The 19,095-nt window shown below is 38.7% G+C and overlaps 1 long non-coding RNA gene across 1 annotated transcript; it reads left to right on the top strand.

Moving 5' to 3' along the window:
- Window positions 1–697: 697 nt before the first annotated feature.
- On the top strand, window positions 698–18,872 carry LOC141772041 (uncharacterized). Its single transcript, XR_012594820.1, has 4 exons — window positions 698–1,150; window positions 2,063–2,138; window positions 13,699–13,827; window positions 18,738–18,872. It is a non-coding gene; the product is annotated as an uncharacterized LOC141772041 (long non-coding RNA).
- The last annotated feature ends 223 nt before the right edge of the window (window positions 18,873–19,095 follow it).

The raw sequence follows: 19,095 nt of genomic DNA, 5'->3' as shown, positions 1-19,095 counted from the left end.
TGAAAACATAAATTCATTGCTAAAAAAAGTTTGTACACTAAAAAAACAACCAAAACCAAATGTAGTTAGAGGTTATGTGAGCTAAAAGAATGATGAAACCAAAACATGGCACTTCATTTGACATTTGAACACTAAACTAAATGAATGATAAATGATTAATTGCAGAACTCGTGTTGCTGGAAATTGTTTATTCAAACAAATCAGATTTTTTGAGAGATTTTAGGTTTCATTTTCATTACTGACATGACTAACATTTTTGGGATATTTTATAAATACCTTTTCTAATATTTTCTGGATATTTTTCTAATATTTTTTGGAGTAATTCATGATTTGTAACTCATGATTTGTTTTATATTTTCGGGATATTTCACAAATTTTGTGGGGGATATTTTACTGATATTTTCTGCATATCAGTAGTTTTTAATAACTTTTTTTTTTAAAGTTAATTTACAGTTTTTTTTAATGTTTTTTTTTACCTTAGTAAAAGTAGTACTACCACAATGAAAAAATACTCTGTTACAAGTAAAAATCCTGCATTCAAAATGTTAGTTAAAATTAAAATAGTAAAATTACAAAAGTATTAGCATCATTAACATCTACAGTTTGTGGCCACCAGTAGTGGAGGGAAATGGGGAATAAATAAATACAAAAATAAGTAATTTGTCAAATAAATACATTTATTTATTTTCAAATGAACCTGCACATTTATTTGATAATATTTCTACATGTTTCCATTATTATTTCATTTATATCTGATGACAGCGCCACCGGTAGTCCTCCAGAACCAGCTGCAGCACTGAGAACAAACGGATGCAGCTGAGCAGCTTTCCAGTCCACCAGCGAAGAAGAAATCGTGCGCCATTTTGGCTCTTCCTCGGCACGGTGCAGCGGTTTCCTGCCTGTTGGAGTCTTTAATGTGTTTATTACCGTTAAACCCGCCTGACATCGACTGGAAGTCACTTAAAATGTTGCTGAGAAGTTCATTAGTCTTCAGTGTGATCATATTTTCAACTTTTATCTCCTGAAAGACAATTTTAAACCAAAGTTAGCACCAACTCCCTGAGCTAATGTTAACAGTAACTGCTCAACCAACTGACGTCATCCACCATCAGCTGACGTCATCCACCATCAGCTGCAGCAAGATGACCAGGTAACTCTATACATTTAATTTTAATTCTCGTGAAGTTCCACATTCACGTGTAAATTTACAAAAAAAGCCTAATTTCTTTGTATTAAATAAAGAAATGGAATTATATCTTCCTCACAAAACAAAAAGCAATGAAAACAATGAACGTATGGAATATCTTTAACGTTTTTTTAAGTGAAATTATTGTCATTCTCTCACGTGGTCTTTTTTATTATTATCTACTTATTTATTTATTTTTATTATGTGTGTTTTTTTTATTTTATGTTGGTTTTGTTTCATTTCTGTTGTCCTTTTATGTAGAGCTAGCCTCCTAGCCACTGCAGCCAGTCTCACTAATCGATGACATACATTTAGAACCAATAACCAAATAGTACTTGTATTATTTTTTGCATGTTTAATAATAAAATGCGTTCACACATTTATAAAACTCCACGTTGCATTAACATTAACTAGGCATACGTATGGCATATTAATTATTATTCAGCATAAATCTTTTAAATCATTAACCGGTTATCATAGTGGCATAAGCCGTTTCTACCGGCACGTATGATAGACGTCGGGGTATTTTCTCACTGTAATCTATCTTTGGATTGTCTGAAATGACAATGTGTGTGTTTTACGTATACATCTGATAGTTTTACTGTAAATTCCAATATTGGTTGGAGTTTGCAGAGGCAGGTATACAGCCTGTCTGCTAGGTTGTATATATAAAATATCAACCACAGATATATTGTGCATCCCTTTTATTGGACTTTTGTGTTGAGGCGCTTTAAGGTTTTAAGAAATATTGAGCTTTAGCTTGTATTTACCTGTGCTACAGTCAGAGGTTTGGTATAAGGATGTCATGAGAACCGATACTTCGGTACCAAGTTGATGCCAAAATTCTAAAAACGTGACTGTACTCTTTTTCTAGAGTACCGAAGGTACCGTACGATGTCTGTAATCGTGATCCGAAAATAACAAGCGCCAAATGTGGATAGATCTTAGTTTGGTGAGTAACTCTCTGAAGGCTTCTGTCCTCTCTGTGTGTCGGAGTTTGAAACACACACACACACACACACACACACACACACACACACACACACACACACACACACACACACACAACAGCGCCGTGCAACAGCGTCAAGATGTTTGGTTTGTTTACTTTTTCAGAGATCCTTTATTAATCTGTTCAAGAAGCAGTAAAATGGTTTTGGGAGAAACTTAATCAGCTTGATTAACAGCTTGTAATGGATGAATGCATTACTGTTCTGATGAATGATCTGAGCCAACATCTGGTGTGATCAGCTGCTTCATTTGCACTCTATGTGATGATGTTCACACACACAAACTAACACAGGTAAAATGGAGAAGGATTTCATATCAGGAACACATTATGTTGTCAGATTATATTTTATTTCAGTGTAGTTTTTTATTCTATTTTTTTTCACCCATCTGAAATTGTGTTATTATATGACTGAATGAAAAAAATCACAAGAAAAATTATCCTCCCCGCCTCATAAAAAGCATGTTTTTGAATCAGTTTAGTAATGATGATATGGTGAAAGGTTTTAAACTATTCAGAATGAATAGTCAGGACAGTGATATTGCTAATTACTGCTTTGGAAGCATTAAATTGGAAGTGAATTATTAGTGCATGTTATATGTAAGGGATAATGTACAGCGAGCCAGCCATTGTTGTGAAATAAACCCGCAGAGACGGAGCGGAGGGGTGGTCTTTCATCGCCCTGAAGGAGTTTATTTCACAACAATGACCTGCTAGCTGTACATTATCCCGCTTATTACAGAACTACTTACTTAAGAAATCAATAATTTGAGACAAAAACAGTTTTCCAGAGTCCGACATCAGAACTGCGCCCATAGCAACGGTCTGTTACACATAGCAACGGTCTGCTATAAAGAAATAACAGACCGTAGAACGCCGTGATTGACCAATCACAATCGAGTATTCAACAGAGCCTTGTAATAAGCATACATAATGCTACTATCAAAGTATCATCAAAGAGAAAGTAACATCATAATAAACAATCATATCAATTAAAGTATAACAGATAAAATGGAGAATGATTTCATACCAGGAACACATTATGCTATCAGATTATTTTATTTCATTGTAGTTCGTTTACATATTGATTTTCTTGTCACCCATATTAAATTGTGTTAATATATGCCAGTAAATAAAAGAATCACAAAAAACATAATCCCCCCACCGTCATAAAAAGCCTATTTTTTAATCACAGTTCAATCAGTTTACTTATTATGATATGATGTCAGGTTTATTCTATTCATAATGAATAATCAGGAGAGATATTTATTGATATGGAGGCATTAAATTGGAAGTGAAGCATTAGAGCATGTTGGCTTTTAGCGAAGTAACGTCGTCATAGCGGAAGTGGTCTCGTAATGGTAAATATGACAGCAGATGGCGGGATGTATCACAGTCTCCTGGCACAAACGAAAGGCCTCCTGCGGTGACATTTCTCGTCATTCCAATAGTATCCTGTAAGAAGAAAAGAATCACTGAGTTCAACAGCATAAAAGAGTGCATTTAAATGTCTCTAATGAAATGTGTATACTTCAGGCAAATCAAGACAAGCGTATGAACAGTAATAGAAATACAACATACGTATCCATGCTAACGCTCAATTCAAAATCAGGAAGTAAAGAAATAATATATGTACTTCTAAAGTTAATTTCGGTGCAGTCTTCATTTCTTCTGTTGTTAGGCTCGCGACGAGCCCAGCGGGTAAAGCCAACCCTCGAACCATCCGTCCACATCCACGTTCTCTCCTAGAACAGAAAGGTGATTTCACAACAACTGCACTAATTGTAGATTACTGATTTACTGGTTATATAGGGTTCATATTTTAAAATTAGGGTTGTGTGACTCCCATCATGCAGTCCTGCGAGGCAGACATCCGCCGTAGTGCTGCTTCATTTTCAAATTTGAATGTCTGTTTATTTTCTATTTTAATATATATATTCAAATTTAATATATTCGTTGGCAGCCCTACTGTGGTCACATCGTCATCCTTTTGAAAAAAATCCAACTCTAATTATTGTTGAAGGTTAGGGAAGCATTATGATTATGGTTAAAAAGCCAAATTATAGTGGCCTTGAATTAAACCAGCACTGTACCAGTTTACCATATTCATAAGCTGTTGATGCACATTAAAACTTCATCAACAGTAATTCGTCCAGTTTAGCCATCTTGGTTTTCAGTTAGGTAATCTGCACATGTGGACATTTTTGTCTAAATTAATTAATCTAGATTAAATTGAGATATAATTCGGTGAGCACATATTAATTTCCACATAGCAACACGTTACTCATCATTGATTGTACTAGAACAAGTCTACGAGTCTAAAATGGTCTCACCTTCATTGCATCATGCAACCCAATCCAGGTTCTTGGATATGAGCGATACCTTCGGAAAATCAGGCCCCTAACGAAATTGTTTTCACCGTAGCTGTGGATTGAGGCCAGGTTCCCACCAAGAGTAATGCAGATGCGCTGATGAGGGAGAAAGAGTGAGACAGAAGAACTAAGAGATGAAGGATAGGAGAGAAAAACAACTAAACAACATAAATATGATCATGAATAACCTGCAGGCCAATGAAGAGTGATTAAGTAGGTACCTCTGCAGCAGCCACATTCCTTTGAGCGGTCACAACGTAAAAACAGCGAGAGCCATAACGAGTCCAACCTGAAGGACAGCCTGCAACACAGTTGTTATGTTACTAAAAGCAAACGGGATATGGCTATAATCTGATAAGAGCTGAGATGTGACAGTGTATCTTTTACATACAACATCCAAGTATAAATAAGTCAGAGCTACCAACCTCGCCTGCAGGACCACTGTGAACACGAAAAAACACATTCCTTAAATCAGCTTGGTATTTGCATTCTTCATTTTCATTTTGACATGCGTTATCCTGAACAATTTCATATAGAAGTGTTTAAAATTTTACTTACAGTTTCTGAAATCAACAGTACGCTGGCCAAACAGAGGAAGAAAGCCAAGCGAAATCCTGATGCCATCTGTGGAAAAGCATTAAACAGAATAAATGTATTTTATGTGTGCTTGTAGGTATTTAATCCTATTCTAGTATCTATTCTGTTACACTGTAAGTAGCACTAGTTAAACATGTTAAAATCTGTGGTAAAATGTTTACAAAGGCATCTCAATGTCTGACATTGATATTTATGTATTTACCATTATTGTTTCCACATCAAAAAATTATTAAGACTTTTTGATTTTTCATTCATTGTTATGTCTATAGAACGTCAATTCAGTCTGTTCAGTTTATAATTATCCAGCTAAACTTACTGATTAGTTGACTAGCTATTTCAGCTGTAATTGTCACATAAAAATTTGTTTGAAAGTATTACAAAATAGTATTATGTAGTATTACCTTTGCTGTAGTGATGCCTGATGCAGAGAGGATGAGCAAACAGTATGATTTGGAAAAGGATGGAACATGTATTTATACCCAGTCTGTGTGCCTGGAATGTTGAATATGTCAAGCTAAAATTACAGGACATGGGCGTTTTCCACCTGCAACGAACCAACAACCAAAACATTTTTTTTGCATTTACGGTAGATGATGGTGAATATTTCTGCATACTGAGGTCCTTAAACAGTATTCATGTGTGATGATGATAGTCCTAGGGATGCGACATCCCTAGGATTATCATCCAGAAAACTAACATCATTCCAGAAAACTAACATCATACCAGAAATCTAGTAGTCGATACCAATACCGGTGAATTTCCACGATTCACGATACCCAGTTCCATACCATGGTAAAAAAAAAAAGGAAAATGATGAGACTTTATTTATGAGACTTTATAGCTCAATGACTGTAAGAAAACAGCAGAGGCTGTACACGCACACGCACACCCTCTCTCTCTCTCTCTCTCTCTCTCTCTCTCTCTCTATATATATATATATATATATATATATATACTGGAAAAACAAAGTTCGGAAACTTGTGTTTGGTGGATTATTTCTCTGTTGTATCAATGCTAATGGTCATTGTATTTTACATGGTTGGAAAGCCTGTTTATTTACCTTCGCAATGATGTCCAACTTGTAAGGATCATGCATTTGTGGGATGAGCAGCACAGCTGATTATGTGGGGAGCGCCCAAGAAAAATTTGCCAAAATGCTCTGCCAATGGTAAACAGTGTATTCTCATAAGGCTACCAGGAAGCCTGCAATGACTGCCCTTCACCGTCAGGCCCGTTGGCGCTGGTGTCTCCAACACAGACAATGGAACCTGAACATGTGGGGGAATGTCATGTTCAGTGATGAGTCCAGGTTCTGTCTGCCAAAGTTGGATGGCAGGGTGAAAGTATGGAGACGACGTGGAGAACGCTATGCTGATTGTTAAACCGATGGAGTAACAGCTTTTGGTGGGGGAAGTGTCATGGTGTGGGGCGGCATCTCCCTCACTGGCAAAACAAGGCTTGTCATCATTGAAGGCCATCTCAATGCAGTGAGATATCGGGATGAGATTCTGCAGCCAGTAGCGATCCCATATCTCCACAATCTGGCACCTAACTTCATCCTCCAAGATGACAACGCTCACCCCCACAGAGCCAGGGTTATCACAGACTACCTCCACAATGTGGGAGTAGAGAGAATGGAACGGCCTGCCAAGAGTCCACACCTCAACCCAATTCAACACTTGTAGGATCAGCTTGGGAGTGCTGTACGTGTTAGAGTGACCAACACAACCTCGTTGACTGACCTGCAACGAATCCTGGTTGAGGAATGGAACGCCATCCCACAGCAACGTGTGACCAGGTTGGTGACCAGCATGAGGAGGAGGTGCCAGGCTGTTGTGGCTGCGTATGGATCTTCCACCGCTACTGAGGCTGCTGACGGTGTATTAAATGAATAAAGTGTAAAATTGCCAATATGTCTTGTTTGTTCCTTGTTACTGATAGAGAGTTCAATCATCCAATCCACCAAACAACTCAAAACAAGAGTCAACACCAACAGGATAATACACTGTTTACCATTGACGGAGCATTTTGGCAAATTTTTCTTGGGCGCTCCCCACATAATCAGCTGTGCTGCTCATCCCACAAATGCATGATCTTTACAAGTTGGACATCATTGCAAAGGTAAATAAACAGGCTTTCCAAAGATGTAAAATACAATGACCATTAGCATTGTAACAGCAATGAAATAATCGACCAAACACAAGTTTCCGAACTTTTTCCAGTTTATATATATATATATATATATATATAAAAGCAAACAAACCCAACATCTCCGACTCTATTGCATGGCGCTGTTGTGTGTGCATGTGTGTGTCAAACTCCGACACGGAGAGCAGAGGACAGAAGCAGCGTGTGGTTTGTTACAAATGTTTACCTGCCAGTGTGGCGGATAGCCTTCAGAGAGTTACTCGCCAAATGGAAAATCTACCTGCATTTGGCGCTTGGGGGGTGTTAATTTCGGACCCTGATCGTGCGGTACCTTCGGTACTGTAGAAAAAGTGAACCATCACGTTTTTAGAATTTTGGCATCGACTTGGTACCGAAGTATCGGTTCTCGTGACATCCCTAGTAAGTCCACATAGTAGCCATGTGACGTAGTGACTTTTTTAATTTCAGATTTTGTGCATATGGTTGTGTGTTCTCTATACCATGACAGTTATCCTAAAATTAGATTTAAAAAGTCGCAATATATTGCCTTACTTACAGTAACACAATATATCGCAATATAGGGGTATGGGAAAAATCTATTCATGTAAGAATCGTGATTCTTATCTTCTAAGATTCTGAATCGATTCATAACTTCAAAAAAATTGATTTGAACTACTTTTTTTACTACCGCCTCACACGCACTAAATGCACCACATGAAGGGAGTGACACTGAAAATGAAATGTAACGTTCAGTCAAGCTGAACGAGGAATAATTCAACAACAACCGTAATGATGGAAAGAACTGGGCCACAGAGAGGAAGACAGCGTATCCTAACAGCAAGCGTTACGTTACGTCATGTAAACAAACCACCTTCCTATGAGCTGTGAGCTCCAGATCAGACAGGACACGTAACCACTTAACAGATGGATGAGTAGTACTTGCTATCTTCTGATGTTTTGTACCTTTTATTCAGGAGGAGGAGGTATCGTATAGATAACTCCTCATTTCAACTTCAATCAGCCATTGCTCGTCTGTTGCCGACACGAGGTCATGGACATAATGCGTGCGATTAAAAATCACACAAAATGCCAGTTTTACAGGGTTATTTTTTCTACAATTAATTTTTGAATTTTCATCCTAAAATTAGCACCCCTATTTACTCAATGTAGAATTGATTTTGAATCGAATCGTGACCCAAAGAATTGAAATCGCATCGTGAGATGCAGAAAGATTCACACCCCTATCATAATATATTGAATCTCTACCCCTGTATCATGATATGTATCGTATCACCAGATTCAGGCCTATACACAGCCCTATTTACGTAGATGTTCAGTAAGGTGAGGTTCTGATAGCTGCTTTTATTTACAGAGTGTTTCCTGGTTGGCAAAATACACTGCCACCTGCGACAAGACAACAACCACTCATTGTTTTTTGCATTTACGGTCGATGTTTATTAGGATCGGGTTTTGATAGCTGCTTTGACTTTCAGAGTCTTTCCTGGTTGGCACAATTCCCTTCTATCTGCAACAAGACGACAACCACTCATTGTTTTTTGCATTTACGGTCGATGTTCAGTAGGTTCCTTGATCCTTGATCCTTGATCCTTGATCCGTACGGATCACCCCCCGCATCACCACATGGTTCGGCACACATGTGAACCGTGGAATAACTACACAGTTTAACCATCATAGTTTGAAATAAAAATGTTCAATATTCAGTAAAAATATGCGATCGGGAGATCTCCATTAATGTGTTCTAGTCACCGATCCCTGATAATGCTCCATTGTGAACAACAAATCGGTGTTGAAATCGGCAGGAGGAGAGCTAGTTGACGTTGGTAGCACCGGAGCAGCTAATATACAGAGTTTCCATTATGGTGCGTTCAGGCTCTATTCCAGTGGTTCTCAACCTTTTTTGGGGTAGCGCCCCCCTATATATTATCCAGGTCCCTTAACGCCCCCCGTCAAATAAAACGTAGGCTAATTGTCTTCCTAAATATTAATGTTGATTATTATTATGTAGATTTATTATTTATTTACTGTATATTCTCATTATATTCTTATTATTATTCTGTGTTATATCATTAAAAAGGCATGTGAATAGAATAGATATTTATGAGTGTTGCAATGGTTAGAAATTTGACATTCAGACTTTAATTAGGTCTCGTTACTGATCACAAACGTCAACCAATCAGAAATGACAAACAATTCTTATTAATATTTCCAACGGAAAACAAGATCAGCCTACCAAGGAACCAAGGATGACATTTGAGGCTTCTGGAAAGAAAGCAGAAGGATTTGTTCACACAATAATCACATTGGAAGTTGTGCATTGGTGTGAGAAGGTACGAATCAATAACTAAGATATTCAACAGATTACTGACTACATTTTTTCTTGTTCTGTGCTATTTTGCTGCTATGTTTTCTGCTGATCTATTGCCGCGCAAAAGAATGATTTTATTTTAAAATGCACTGATTGGTGGACTGTATGTTTTTGGACTGAATTGTGACTAAATGTCAGATGGCAGGTGTCTAGTTCGTGTGTGGCTGGTTGCCAGACGCTCAGTTGCTTTCACTGGAAGTCCGACAACGGAGTATCCCTCTTATAAATTTGTAACCACGGCGATAACATGGCGTTCACCGTGTGTCCTCGGGAGAAATGAATGCTTTCAAGAGGAAGTCTTGTAGCAGTCTTGAAGTCTTCTAAAATATAGTTTTTGACGAGAAACTTGAATACATTTGTTTGAAGATGTTTTCACATCAATATAAAATAAATAATAGAGAGAGAATTATGACCTGTTTAACTACCTAACATGAGCTCTGAGCAGTGTGGTGGCAGTTTCTGTTAAAACAAGACACAAACCAACGTAACAACTTGTCTTTCAGTGAATTTAATAAAAAGGTATACATTAATAACTAAAACATCTGCAGATGGACTGCAGATGGACTCACGAGCACAGCCACCTGTTGTGGACTGTGGCAAGTGAACCCCGAATACAAAGAGTAGTCAGTATTTATACATTTAAAGCATAACATGAAGATAAGTGCAAAGAAGAAAAGAAGAGAAGGATAGAAAGTATATCAATGCGTCAGCACACAGCAGACAACAGAGCATCACAAGACATAACAAGTATTTCAGCAATCTGTTGTTTGCAGTTACAGAGAACTAAAATGTCAGGTCACTGTCCTATGGTGACGAAGTTGAACATGTGAGGCCCTGAGATTATCTAAAGGTACAGTGTTAGACTGCAGATATGAAAATTGCCATTACAGCAGCTTATAATACATCATTACAACTACTAATGCCAAGATTTTTTCATCAATCACATATCATTAGAAGTAAATGGATGGACAGATGGATTTCCTAATCATTTGAATTGTGTGTTTGAATGCAAATAACCACAATAGATGACTATAACAAAGTAAAAGGATAACATTTAGGATTTAAAAACATTTAAATTTACAAAACAATGACAAAAAACATCTGTATCGGCCGATATTGCTCATTGACGATTGAGTCAATGTATCTGCGGCAAAATAACTTAATTGTGGCATATCTAAAAGTTATATTTGTTCCCTTTTTTCTACTGATCTGATCCGTGACTCAAAACTGTGATACGATCCTAACTGTGAGTTTTGTAATCCGTTGCGTCCCTAATCTACTCTCATTTGCATGTCATGTGGAGCATATGGCAGCGTGTGTGCACGTGAAGCCCACAGGGCCAGGTTTTTCTGACCATCTGGTTGGTTAGATTGTATAGTGTTAAAAAATCAAACTTTTTTTTTTTTCAAAAGCTGAATAAATGCACAGAAAAATTGCAGTTTTAACACTTCTCTCAGGTGAGGCAATTTAGAGACACCAGAGGAGGAAGCAAATGCTAAAAACTGAAAGACGAGATGTGCAGAGATGGTGATTTGCATACAAGGAAATGTTCTTTAAATCTATTGTCTTGTAACTTCCTTGGCATGGCAAGGCAGTTTTATTTATAAAGCACGTTGCATGCACAGAGGTAGGTTCAAGGTGCTGTACAGAGAAGTTAAATCAATACAATACACATTTAGAACAAATTAATTCAAAGTTAAAACAACACAGTTCAAAGTTAAGACAATGTGGTTTGAAAGAGCAGAATAAAATAGATCTGTTAAAAAAAAAGAAAGGAGTTAAAGAATAAGTAAATAAATATATTTAACATGATAGTAATAATACAATGATATTAAGGCCTTTGGCATTAAAGACATTTAATTAAATGCATTTGAGAACAATCAGGTTTTCAGTCTGGATTTAAAAACTACAAAGGTTGGGGCATTCCTAGGACCAGCAGGCAGTTGGTTCCAGCGCTGTGCTTCATAGTGACTAAAAGCCACTTCTCCTTGTTTGGTTTTTACCTAGGGTACCACTAGCAGTCCACTGCCCAGTGATCTAAGAGGTCTCACAGGGTTAGTGCTAATGCACATAATGTTTTTGGACATCCAATTTCTAGAGTGAAGACATGGCTATACCCCTGTAAGAAGTCAACTATGTACAATTATCTTTGCCAGGTCCTCAAAACATCACACCAAAACCAATGAAACACCTAATAGTAATCCAGTACCCACAGAGTATCTCTGACGTTGGATGACCCTTGACCTTACCAACAATATGTGCATTTCAAGCAAAATTCCTGTTCAATAATCATTGGGAACCAGTCTATAATTTTTTTAAAAATTGCAAGTAAATCAACATGGGAAAAAAAATGCATTAATGCACATGGACCAGGCGTTTCTTGTGACTCTGGGGCAGACAGTTTCCCACTTAACCTTCTTTCACATGAAAAATATTCAGGTTGGGGCTTTTATGTGCTACAGGCCCGTAAAAACGTTGATAGTCGCAGAAACTATTTTATTTTTTAAGAATTGAATGACCATTCGAAGAGTTGAAAATCATGACCCATCCCTAATTTATTTATGTTGAATAGTAAACCCTTTTAAATGCAACACAATGTTTACCTTTCCATGAAAAATATGTATCTGAAACACAGTGTCAGTGTTCTGGCTACATAAAGAAGTTTTGGTAAAACGAAAGTATGTATAATGTAGCTCATGAAAGAACTCAGACCCGAAAGATGAAATGTTATTGCAGGCAACCCTGCCATACCGCAATAATACTCTTACATTACTCTTACATAATATTGTGTTAATTAAAGTGTTAGTTACTTCCTTCCAAGCAACTACATCTGTGGAATCCAGGATATAAATATTTAGCCGTGAATGAATAACTAATGGTGCGTGTGCGTGTGCGTGTGCGTGTGCGTGTGCGTGTGCGTGTGCGTGTGTGTGTGTGTGCAGCAGTAGCTCAGTCCATAGGGACTTGGCTTGGAAACCAGAGTAGGGATGTTAATAATTAACCGTTTAACCGTTAATCGAAATAAAGCGTTTTAACTGATCAACGCTATCGGTTAAAACGCTCTGACGCAAACTCGCTGAAGTTACGCTGCGCTGACAGAGCGTATGTGTGTGGCTACAGCGGGCACGGAGCTACCAGCAGAGCCACCGATGCTAATGTAGCACAAACACACACTGTTGGACAATTGCTATCGTTATGCCGGGCAGACACACAGCTGACAACCTGCTTAACTAAACTAAATGTGCGGTGGAGACTTTTACTGGGAAAGTGGCTGCATGTCCACGACACTACACGCAGCATCGTAGCTGCTAAGTTAACGCTCCCGGACGGTGAACTGGTTGTCTGTTGTGCTCCTACACTGCAGCTGGCGCACCGCTGCATGAGACGCACTAATCTTGTCGGTTAACGGTTAATAATCGGTTAACGAGGGTCGGTTATCGGTTAAGAACATTTTTCAAAATTAGCATCCCTAAACCGGAGGGTCGCCGGTTCAAGTCCCCGCATGGACCAAGTACTGAGTTTGAACTGGTAGCTGGAGAGATGCCAGTTTGCCTCTAGGCTACTGCCGAGGTGCCCTTGAGCAAGGCACCAAACCCCCAACTGCTCGGGGCGCATGTCAGGGGCAGCCCCCTCGCTCTGACATTTCTCCATTAATGCATGTATATAGTGTTGGTCCTGTTTGTGCATGTGTGTGTATTTCGGGCCTGTGTGTACTGTGTAAAATAACAGTGAAAAAATTGAATTTCCCATCGGCGATTAATAAAGTCCCCTTCTTCTTCTTCTTCTTCTTCCACTTCCACTTCCTCTTCCACTTCCTCTTCCTCTTCCTATTCCTCCTCTTCCTCTTCCTCTTCCTCTTCCTCTTCCTATTCCTCCTCTTCCTCTTCCTCTTCCTCTTCCTCTTCCTCTTCCTCTTCCTATTCCTCCTCTTCCTCTTCTTTCTCTTCCTCTTACTCTTCTTCTACACACTGACTCTCTCTCACTCGCTCTCTTCTTCTAGGCGTATGTTGCCGTGGTCCGCCGTTTGAAATGCAGTTTCTGAACGTTTTGGAAGTTCACCGTCCACCAGCACCCGCCGCTCTCGCCTCACCTCCAGCACCGAGGCCGCATCTCCATTACCCGCTTTAAGGTATGTGTAACCATGGCTTTGACAATTGATCAAAGGAGCGGCTGTAAAACGGTGGATGAACCTGCGATCCCACAGGTCTCGGGGCTTAAGTGCAGCACTGCTGTTGGCCTATTTACTCATGTGAGCAAGTCCCCTTTTTCAACCAGGATGTTCAAAGTTAAACAGAATCATCTTCATCAAACACCCAGGAGAGGTTTGATCAAAAGAAGTGTCTGCCAGTTTACTTTTCCCATCTGTATTCACAGAACCCACCCTGGGTCGGTTTCACGTGTTTTTCAGGACTGAACATTTACCTGCAGCAATAGAGGGTGACATAATGGTGTGTGTGTGTAATGTGTAATTAATGGTACAATTGATAGTAGTGATAGTATTCAGCCACTAGATGTCCCAGTCTGCCTCCCTCAGAGTAAAAGTCATTTTACAACATTTAGCTGTAGGCCTGCATTATTAAGGGTGTGTGTGCGTTATGGAGGGAGATGGACACCGGTGCAGTGCCGAGGAGCCGATCAGCAAAGTTTCATTTTGGAGGCATTATGTGTAGGGCTGGAACGATTCACCTATCTACAGATTCAATACTATCACGATACTTGGGAGGCAATTCAATATGTATTGGGATTTTCAATATTGCGATTTATTGTGATTTTAAACCACTAGACCATGAGAAAACGTTGAATCATACACTTCTAGGGACTTTTAATTTGGAAAATCTCTAAAATTAATCCAGTAAAATTTTTTAATTTTCAGGATGTATGTAGTCAGAGATGTCCTGAAGTCAAATATATCAGGATCATTGTCAGTAATTATTTATCACATCTTTTCCAGCAACCCAAAAAATCAAAGAATAAAGACATTTCCCTCACAAATTAGTGGTATTTCTTTTTAATTTATAAGGGACATGTAATGTTTTATACTTCTGGTGAATATAATCCATCAGTCTGATTTCCATAGATGTATTTAGTATCTACAGTTCCCTTTGTTAACACCTTATTTTGAAAAGCGGACGTAGTCCCACGTGTCTACTTCCTCTAACTTCTCCAAGGTGGTCTCTAGCTCTCCCGTCAGCTCCGTTCTCTTTATCCATCCATGGTCAGCTCCATCGGGGCCGTTTCAATGAAGAGAACAGACATGTCAGTATCAGGGTGCTCTACAGTTGTAGCGTCGGCCCGTTTGACCACGGAGACGAGAGCGACGGCCGGCTCCACCGCCACGTTACCGCGATACGATAACGTTTCCTGTCCCTGACAGAGTTAGCATGCAGCTTTAGCTCTGCTCTGTCTAGCTCTGCTTTTCCTGTCAATGTGTGAAACCCAAAGTGTTTCCATCCTTTACTGGATGTGTAGTGTTTACCATGCTGGATTTAACATGGGAGGGTGCAGGTCGTATCCACGACGACCCTCCAACGTTTTATTCTCTTGTTTCGGCTCGCTGAGGTTTGTTTTGGTTGACGGATACGGAACGGATATGACATCACGTTACTCAGACTACAACAATAAAAGCGGTAACTTCCTTCAACCTCCACAGAGACTCAGATGAAGCAAATATATCGATTCTGGCATTAAAACATACATTTCAAAATCTAAAATTTTTTTTTTTAAAAATCACGATACATAGGTGATTTCGTGACCCGGCATTATCAATCCACTTGACGAGGGCGGCTTCAACCACAGGTGCTTTCCTTGTATGCATTTGTTTTTTATTCAGAGAAAATTTCTTTCCTTTCACCCCATGATATCAATGCACAGGTGTTCAGCCGGAAAGCAGACGGTACACGGGGCAAAGTATCAAGGGAGTAAAGTAAAAAACAAAACAAAAATTCAGCTAACGTAAGTTAAACGTAGTAATGTCTGTACCAATCCATCCAGTAGATGTTGAGAGATTTCACAGAATTTGTGACAGTTTTGACCTGCTGGAGGTGCCTGAGGATCAGTCAGAAGATCATCAGAGTCCTGAGAATTCACCGTCTTAGTGACATGAATTTCTGCACTAAATTTCACGGCAATCCCATAGACTGTATCAAATATGGCCGTAGAGACAACACCCATAGATGTCTGGAGAGCCGTTGTGAATTACAACTCTTAACTCAAATTTCTACTACATGAATAGCACAGGCTGTAGAAGGTATCTACAAAGGCGGTGGATCCATTTTGTTTTTTTAGCTTTGTTTGAAGAGCATTCTGGTTTTTCCTCAAGTCTGATCCAATAGATTACTCCTTATTAATTACAATAATTAAACATTATCCTGTGATCAGAGAGAGACACGTTGCAGAGAAGGTATATAAGCTGTGGGTTTCCCTCTCAAAGACACCTTGCTACCTGCTACCTGCTACCTGCTACCTGCTACCGCTGCAAGAGCAACCTCACCTGATCATCTCAACAAGGTAAGGCTCTCATTCCTGCCTTTCATCACAGCATCAGCTGTTTTTATTCATCTGTTCATTATTTACACTATTATTGGAAAAACCTCATCATCCCCAGCCCTCCCAAGATCTACAGTGCTGATGGCTCGGAGCTAGAGTTTGTCAGCTCCTACAAATACCTTGGCTTCTGGTTGGACTCATCTCTCTCATTTAACACACACATCAATAACCTTCTGGCTAAAGTCAAAGCTAGACTGGGTTTCCTGTATCGAAACAAGGCCTCCTTCACACACTCTGCCAAATTCACCCTTGTGAAAATGACCATCCTTCCTCTATTTGACTACGGCGATATAATTTATAAAATGGCATCAAAGACCACCCTCAGAAAACTGGACACACTCCACCACTCAGCAATCCGTTTTGCCACATGTGCACCCTTCACCACCCACCACTGTGATCTTTACAGATTGGTGGATTGGCCCTCCCTTCACACCAGGCGGCTACAACACTGGCTGCTCTTGGTCTACAAATCCATTTTGGGAATGACCCCTCGCTACCTCTCCAATCTTCTGCACATTTCCGACAGCAATCGCCGTTTAAGATCCAGTGACTTCATTAGGCTCATCATTCCAAAAGTCCGTACTGTGTTTGGTCATAACTCCTTTCATTTTGCCGCTGCAAATGACTGGAACTCACTACAAAACACGCTCAAACTAACAGCTCTCACCTCTCTCAACATGTTCAAACAAAAGTTGCAACAAGTCATAGTTGACTGCTGTACTTGCTGACCAGCCCTCACTTCTCTCTCTCTCTTCCATTTTTACAAAGAACATCCAGTAATCCGCCTTTTTTTGTACATAGTGTTTATTAATTTACCTATGCTGTTTTTAGCCATTTTCTCATGTGTTTGTCATACTGTATTGTATCTGTGCTGTTTGTGTCACTTGTGTGGACTGTGCTACTGCCTCTTGGCCAGGTCATCATTGTAAATGAGAATTGGTTCTCAATTGATTTTACCTGGTTAAATAAAGGTCAAATAAAAAATAAAAAATAAAAAAATTTCATTTAGTGTTCACTTCAAGGGGAAATCCCCTTTTCATGTAGAGTTCTTTACAATGCCTTGTTTCACATTTAGACAATGCACTTATCTATAACTTCATTAATATGATGTGTCTTTACACAGATGGCATCAAGTCTTCATTTCATTGCGGTCCTCTGTCTGACCAGTGGACTGCAGCTAATGTATGTAATATGTACACTAAAACAGTTATTTCAGAAAGATCTTTGGTGTGAGAACACCTAAACTTTAAACAGTCTCGGAGCAAAACGTCACGTTTCAACATGACTGATATTATTAATACAATGGAAATATGACTTTTTTATTAATATTTTGCAAATAAAAGAAGCGAACAAAACAAATGTAGATCAGTAAAACTCAGCGTTCTGTAACCTGTGTTTGTTAATTAACATCTGAAGTTCAAATCCAAGATGAGTTGACTACTGACGATCATTTCTTTGTGTTCACAGGCAGCAGGTGAGACACAGTCTGGTTGTTCTTCTCAGAACGGTGGAGGTGAAAGACTGTAGCTGCCACTTTGACTCAACTTCTGCTTATTGAGAAGTCTACAGAAATGTTTAAGTTTAGTTGTTGTTGTTGAAGATAACTCCGTCCTTCCTCAACAGCTTCTATTTGTTAGACTGTCCATAAAGACAATATACATCAAACATTGTAACTTGCACACTTCACTAATGTTTATAGTATCCATATGTATAATATAGTGAGTTATTTTATCTTTATAATTTCGATTTTTATATTCTAGTTGTAGTAGTCGGGTATATTTATGGAGTATTCTTTGTATTTTGTATTCTATGGAAATATTTCTCTAGTGTTGAGATGTACATCTATCTATCTATCTATCTATCTATCTATCTATCTATCTGTCTATCTATCTATCTATCTATCTATCTATCTATCTATCTATCTATCTATCTGTCTGTCTGTCTGTCTATCTATCTATCTATCTGTCTGTCTATCTATCTATCTATCTATCTATCTATCTATCTATCTATCTATCTATCTGTCTGTCTGTCTGTCTGTCTATCTATCTATCTATCTATCTATCTATCTATCTATCTATCTATCTATCTATCTATCTATCTATCTATCTATCTATCTGTCTGTCTATCTATCTGTCTGTCTGTCTATCTATCTATCTATCTATCTATCTATCTAATGATCTGTGATTGTGTTATAGACTGTAAACTTTGCCCTCCTGGCTGGACTCATTATGAACAGAAGTGTTACCTGTTCAGCTTTGATGTAAAGGACTTCGTTGATGCAGAGGTACATTTTTATTTTTTTACTGAATATAATGTTCTTTTTAAATAAACAGGATTTTGTCGTGGACTTTAATCGTTAGTTAAAAAACGACCCACTAAGTGTTAATTACCAATGAAACCCTTGTTGTTTTTCCTGTTGGTACACACAGACCAGTAATGTTCAAGTAGTGATGTTCTCACTTTTTCTGTCTCACACTTTGCCTCCTTCATCAGATCTTCTGCGTTTCTCTCGGTGGAAATCTGGCTTCCTTCCACACAACAGAAGAGTACCAGTTCCTCAGAGACACCATTAAAGGATCGACCGGCTCAGATGTAGAAACCTGGGTTGGAGGCTACGATTCATCAAAGGTGAGAGTTTTAGCAATAAGCAGGTTGTGATGCAGCTATCCTGTGTGCCTGATATTGAATATATTCTCTATGTAATTTGATAGTTGCATTAAGAGATATTAATCCCTCCAGATGTTGTCTGACAGGTGGGATGTGGATACTAGTAAATCCACCTGTTCTTTACATCACATGCTGTAACCGATGTTTGATAAAAGGCACCACAGTTAAAACACAACTGAAGTTA

The sequence above is a fragment of the Sebastes fasciatus genome, chromosome 8 (genome assembly GCF_043250625.1).
Source record: "Sebastes fasciatus isolate fSebFas1 chromosome 8, fSebFas1.pri, whole genome shotgun sequence".
NCBI lineage: Eukaryota > Metazoa > Chordata > Actinopteri > Perciformes > Sebastidae > Sebastes > Sebastes fasciatus.
Note: the sequence above shows the minus strand (reverse complement) of the source record. Positions and strands in the feature narration are given on the sequence as shown.